The sequence below is a fragment of the Gossypium hirsutum genome, chromosome A02 (assembly GCF_007990345.1).
Source record: "Gossypium hirsutum isolate 1008001.06 chromosome A02, Gossypium_hirsutum_v2.1, whole genome shotgun sequence".
Classification (NCBI taxonomy): domain Eukaryota; kingdom Viridiplantae; phylum Streptophyta; class Magnoliopsida; order Malvales; family Malvaceae; genus Gossypium; species Gossypium hirsutum.
Window position 1 is genome coordinate 46,032,975 of NC_053425.1, and position 6,789 is coordinate 46,039,763.

The window sequence follows — 6,789 nt, forward strand, 5'->3', positions numbered from 1 at the left end:
AGCATAGTTAGACCTGCTGTAGCTGCAAATACTTTTGAATTAAAACCTAACAGTATTCAGATGATACAGCAATTTGTTCAGTTTGATGGTTTGCAGGAGGAAGATCTCAATGCTCACTTAGCAAACTTTCTGGAATTTTGCGATACATTTAAAATCAATGGCATTTCTGATGATGCCATTTGTCTTCGGTTATTCCCTTTTTCATTAAGGAACAAAGCTAAAAAGTGGTTGAACTCGTTACCACGAAGGTCAATTACTACTTGGGAACAAATGACCGAAAAATTATTACTAAAATATTTTTCGCCAGCTAAAACGGCTAAATTACGTAATGACATCTCTTCTTTTCTGCAGATGGATTTAGAAACCCTCTACGATGCATGGGAGAGATACAATGACTTATTGAGAAGGTGCCCTCACCGTGGGTTACCGCTTTGGCTCCAAGTTCAAACATTCCACAATGGTCTGAATCCTTCGACTCGGCAAATGGTTGACGCAGCTGCTGGCGGAACCATCAATAATAAAACACCTAAGGATGCCTATGAGTTTATTGAGGAGATGTCGCTGAATAACTATCAGTGGCAAGTCATAAGGGCATAGCCAACGAAAACAGTCGGCATTTATAACGTCGATTCAGTCACCATGCTCTCTAATTAGGAAGAACTCTTAAGTAAAAAGATTGATGGTTTTCTTAGTTCTTCACTGGTTCACCTAGTAATGCAGTGTGAAGCAAGTAGCGGTGGAACAAGCCATTCGAAATATCAACCTTATGGCCATAACATGGATAACGAGCAACTAAACTACATGGGTAAAAATCTTCGACCTCAAAACAATCCATTTAGTAACACTTACAATGCAGGTTGGAGGAACCATCCCAATTTTTCGTGGGGAGGCCAAGGAAATCAAAGACCACAACATCCTCCGGGTTTTCAGCAACCACCCTACCAATAGGAAAAGAAGCCAAACCTTGAAGAGATGCTCTCAAAGTTTATATCAGTGTCAGAAACCCGTTTTCAAAACACCGAGATAGCACTTAAAAACCAACAAGCGTCGATCCAAGGGCTCAAAACTTAGATAGGCCAGCTTTCCAAACTAATCTCCGAACGACCACAAGGCAGTTTGCCAAGTAATACTGAACCCAACCCAAAGGAATAGCTCAACGCGATTAATGTTCAAGATGAAGAAGGATTTGTGGAGCCTAAACCAGAACCGCAACAAGAAACTGTGGTAAGCAAAGGTCAAGGTGAGGTAGATCAAAATACAAACAAATCAGTAAATGTTAAATATAAACCTCGTGTACCATACCCCAACGCAACAAGGAAAGACCGCTCAGATGAACAATTTGGTAAATTCCTCAAACTCTTAAAAATTTACATATTAACTTACCGTTTATTGAGGCTCTATCGCAGATGCAAATGCAATGAAATTCTTAAAAGAGCTTTTAGCAAATAAGCGGAGGTTGGACGAGGCATCGCATGTGGAACTAGACGCAGTGTGCTCAGCTATTCTAAAAAATAAGCTACCGAACAAACTAAAAGATCCAGAGAGTTTTACGATTCCTTGCTTAATAGGTAGTTTAGATGTTAATAATGCATTAGCTGATTTAGGGGCTAGTACCAACGTCATGCCTTTTAAAATGTTCAAGCAACTAGGTCTCAGGAAACCCAAACAGACTAGGATGAGCATTCAATTAGCGGATAAAACTATAAGATTTCCTAGGGGTATTATTGAAGATGTGCTAGTGAAAAACGATAAATTTATATTTTCCGTTGACTTCATTGTTTTAGACAAAAAGGAGGATAGCAATTCTCCTTTAATCCTAGGAAGGCCCTTTTTAGCAACTGCTAAAACAATTATTGAAGTTGGCACAGGTGAACTCACGCTTCGCGTAGGAGATGAAACACTCACCCTTCAAGCTCGCAATTCTGACAACACATCAGAAATTGAAGGTGATCGTCTAAACCATTCTATTAAAACTGACCACATGATACAACCCACTTTGTAGGAGATAAGTATGAAGGAAGTACATGAGCCACTCTCGAACAATAGTAGAGGTTCTATTCATGAAGAACGAAGGCTGCAAGTAGAGGAGCTAGATGAATGGCGAACACAAAAACTGAGAACACACGATAAACCAAAACTATGCAAAAACGAGCCTGATACCTCTCAAAATCAACTTAAGGTTAGTGATAAGGTCTTATTAGATGTTGCAGATCCCCACATTGTCACTACCACACCGAATGAGGAAATCCCTCTTACGGTACTCAGTATTTTTCCATTCGGTACAGTAGAGGTGAGTCATTCCAAGTTCGGCATTTTTAAGGTAAACAACACCCGATTAAAACCTTATTTTGATGAGATTGATAGCAGGAATGAGGAGTATAAACTCCTCAAACCACCATGACCATTCACTGGAGAGGTAAGTCGAGCTTAGACTATAAATAAGCGCTTCTCGGGAGGCAACTTGAGCACTAACAAAATTAATTTCTTTAAATTTTGGTTTTTAACTCCTAACTTACTAATGGAAATCTTGAATACAGGTGTTTCCACAGAGACATGGCCAAGAACACGGGCATGCTTATGGCCGTGTGAAAACAGGGCAAGGATTCCCCCAACACAGGCTTCGATAAAACTCCACGGTCGGGCGACATGCATTGGTCGAGCCTGCTAAAATAGCACGGGCATGTGACACGCCCGTGTCTAACAACCGTGGTCGAACCTATTAAATTGACACGGGCGTGGGGCTTGCACACACAGGCGTGGGAGAAGCGAACGAAGCTAGACACGGTCGTGTGACTCGGCCGTGTGAACCCACACGCCTGAGGAACACGAGTGTGTACTAAATGTCAGAAGCACCCAAATTTGAAATTCGCGAATCACACGGGCTAAAATTAGGGAACACAAGCGTGTGCCCTGGCCGTGTGGCCCAAAATCTATAAATAACCTGCACTATTCACTTTTTTCCCTATTCATAAACCCTAACCTTAGTCGTTACAACTCCACAGGGCCTCCCTGCCACGCCGTACACCACTTCCCATTTCGTTTTTGACGCTCAATCTCTTTCCCTTAGAGTTTGTTTACTCCTTTCACTTCTATTTTACTTATTTCTAATGTTTATTATCAACATAATCTTCATATCTTTTGAACTATTTTTTATTTTTCCATCATTTAATTTGCATTCTTAGATTAGTTGTCATACATTTTGTGTTAAGTCAAGTTATTAGGAACACCTCATACCCACGACATTACTATGTTTATTCTCATGCTATTACCATGCCAATGTAAATCATTTAATTTGCATTCCTAAGTTAGTTATCATACATTCCATGTCAAATTGAGATTAGGAAAACCTCATACCCATTACATTTCTATTCTCATTCTCATTGTTATTGTCGTTAAGTTTGCTTCATATTAATAGTATTGGCTGAAATAATTAGTTCCAAATTTATGCCTTTTATTTTTTTGAATTCATTTACCTATTATTATTATTCTTTATCTTACAGGCTCGTAATGTCGTCTTCAAGCGGAAAGAAAACCGCCGTACCTGCTTCAAAGAAGAGGAAGGGAGCGTCTTCTTCCGTGGGTCCAACCGCGAAAATTCATCACCCTCTCCTACAGTTCCCCCGAGGGCCCCAGGAAGAACTTTTCCAGATACTTCGGGTCTGACCTTTAATTGCAGGCTGCTGTATCGACTGGGCTATCGTAGAACAAGTTCAGATGGCTGATTCGATTCGAGCCCTCCTAAGCACTGACCCTTGGGAGCTATTCTTTGGGATTATCTAACCAACATACCTTGAGCTCACGATGGAACTATGCTCAACGTTCCATCTTCAGACTGTAATGACGAACTACGATGATCTTGGCACGGTTCAATTTTGTCTAGGTGGATTAATCCACCAGCTAAGCTTCCCAGAATTTGGTGCTGCACTAGGCTTATATACGGAGGAGTTCAAGGAGTAGAATGAACTACATGCTCTCAGTCGCCACATACATTTCTCTCCCTCGAAGTGCTGGCACACTTTGGCCTCTAACACAGCCTCCTACAATCCTAGCTGCTCCAAGGCATCAGTTCTCCCACCATCCCTGAGGTACTTACACACTATTTCAGGTCACACGATTACAGGGAGGCGAGAGAGCACTGGCGTTGTCAACACCCACGACGTCTACTTCTTATGGTGCATGTCGCAAGGGCACATCATCGACCTTGCCTATTTCATCGCCCTTGCGATTCAGCACTAGACAGATCGGCATCGAAAGGGGGTCATCTCTATTGGCACCTACGTGACTCGACTGGCATGACACTTCGGGTTCCTCAACACCGCGGCCCAAGAATCATCCCTCACCCTCATCAGCCAAATGTCTCCATAAGGTATCTCGAGCATGCTTAGCATGAGGATGATCGAGAGGCGCTGAGGAACCTACCCTCCCTAGTATCGTCTCACCTAATCTACTGAGGAGGAAGCCTACGAGGACATTCCAGATGATGTCCCCCTACAGTACGAGGACCCACCGACTCAGCCACCACCACCCTCTCGTCTAGTTCATGCGGCGGCTTCATATGCTGACATCTCTGAGCGCCTCACCTGATTCGAGCAGTAGTGTTTTCAACAATTTGACAACATTGATGCTACTTTACAACAGATTTGTCAACACCTCCACATCTCATCTCCAGTCCCACCTCGCGAACCATCTAGCGATGAAGATGTTTAAAAACATTTATTTATTATTTTATGTTTTTAATTTTTATTAAAACTATTTTTTTAGCAGATTTTAGAATTTTATTTTTAATTATCAATTTCAGTTTTTCTTTATGAGTAATTATTCTTCCTAATATCCCCTAAAAAGTTCCTGATTTTATCACAGTTATATAGAGCTCTTAAGCTCATCATCGCATAGGAACTAAAACTCTACCGGGAAAGGTTCTCCACAACTGCCATGTCCTGCTCACCCACGACCATAGCTACCACTAGAGATAATATCCTTTTGGTGCAGGACTTATGGACTAATGAACCTCTACGACCGCTGGAGTATCCTCCTCCACTCTCGAACTGATCACTCTCCAAAACTCTAGTTCGAGGAATTCATCATACAGGAAGTTTCACTTCTCTCCCTATCTTATTTTTTATATTTTATAATACCTATCTTTGTACATTTAAGGCAATGTACATCTTAAGTGTGGAGGGGGCATTCATTTCCTTATCAAAAAAATCCCTGAATGGCTGCCTTATTCTCTTAAAAGCTCTCATTTCATATTTAAGATAAATTTTAATTGATTTATGATTTTGATTGATATATCTTGAATTAAAACATAGGCATTTATGCATTGATTGTTTAAACTTTAAGACATTAGAGAATCAAGCATGATGAGTTGATTTTTAAGAATTCAAAATCTTAGGCTATTTCCCCAAAGTTTAGGTATTACTTTCAATTGGAATTCACAAGTTTTTAACATAAAAAAGCCATAATTTTTGTGTTATTTTTGAGCCTTTTGAGCATCTATTAATTCTTTCATGCTCACTTTTATTATTGCTTTGAGTGCGTCAGTATTGAACTGTTATTCTAGAACTTGCTTGATTATGCATGTCGAGACCACACCATTTGATTTGATATGTCAAAATGATTAAGGCACTTAGGATTAACCCACTCATGCCATGAAAAGCCTACCTTCACGATTAACCCCTAGTAAACCCCCTTGAGTCTAACAAGCCATTTCTTGTATTACCCTTAATATTAACCTTTAACCCATTATTGTTGAAATCCCCTAAATTAATCCCTATTTTTGTCGAGATTTTAGTTGAATGGATTGCTGAGCTATGTTTTGCTCTTAATAGTTAGTCTATATTATTTAACTTGTTCTTAAAAAAAACTATGTATACATATCTGTAATTTCATATTCTGAGAAGAAGCTCTGTTGTACGCAAGTAATGATTAACTCTTTTTCTAGTTAGGTAATTTTTCAATTCAATCTCGATTCTAATCCTTTATTTCAGCTTGTGACCACACCCCCTAACCAAGCCTCAGTACAACCCTCTAAAGACCTTTTGATTGATGTATCATCTTAAATTATAGTGGTGGAGATTTGATTTTCATGCAAGCTTATGGTAATGATTTTTCATTATTGACTATTGAGTGCTTCATTTATTGTCCTTAAACACCTCGAGTGATTTGAGTGAATCTTTAGCGAGGATGTGAAACTCTGTGATATTCTAAATCAAAGGTAATTACTTAAATGAGGGGAGACACCTATGTTTACATGATTAAATACTCAACTTGGAATGTTTGAAAAATTTATGTTCTTTTAGTTAAATTCTCAATGTATGATTACTTATAGATTAATGTGAGATATTATCGATAGAAATTATAAGTTGAGAAGAATTTATTTTGATTATGAGTTGAGAATTTTGCTTGAGGACAAGCAAATGCTTAAGTGTGGGGGTATTTGATAAATCATAAATTATACATGTTTTTACCCCATGTTTAATGCATTTTATGGATGACTTATCATTAGAATTGGTGAATTCAATGCTCCTAATGCTTTAATTTCATGTTTTATACTTAGGAGAGCATAGGAGATCGAAAGGAACGAGAAACGGGCCAAAAATAGAGAAAATAGGCCAAAGTACGAAATCAACATGGCCTGGACCTCCTCACACGGGTAGACTACACGGCCGTGTCAATTTGGTAGGCTCGAACACGGCCTGAAGTAATCGAACACTGGCATGTGCCACGGGCGTGTCCATGCCAAGCCCAAGTTGAGTTCAATTCAGAAAAGGCCAATTTTGAGGGTTTTTA

General features: G+C 39.5%; 1 non-coding gene across 1 annotated transcript; it reads right to left on the minus strand.

Annotated features, from left to right (window-relative positions):
* Positions 1-318: 318 nt before the first annotated feature.
* Positions 319-425, minus strand: LOC121217049 (small nucleolar RNA R71). Its single transcript, XR_005913261.1, has one exon. It is a non-coding gene; the product is annotated as a small nucleolar RNA R71 (small nucleolar RNA).
* Positions 426-6,789: the final 6,364 nt, after the last annotated feature.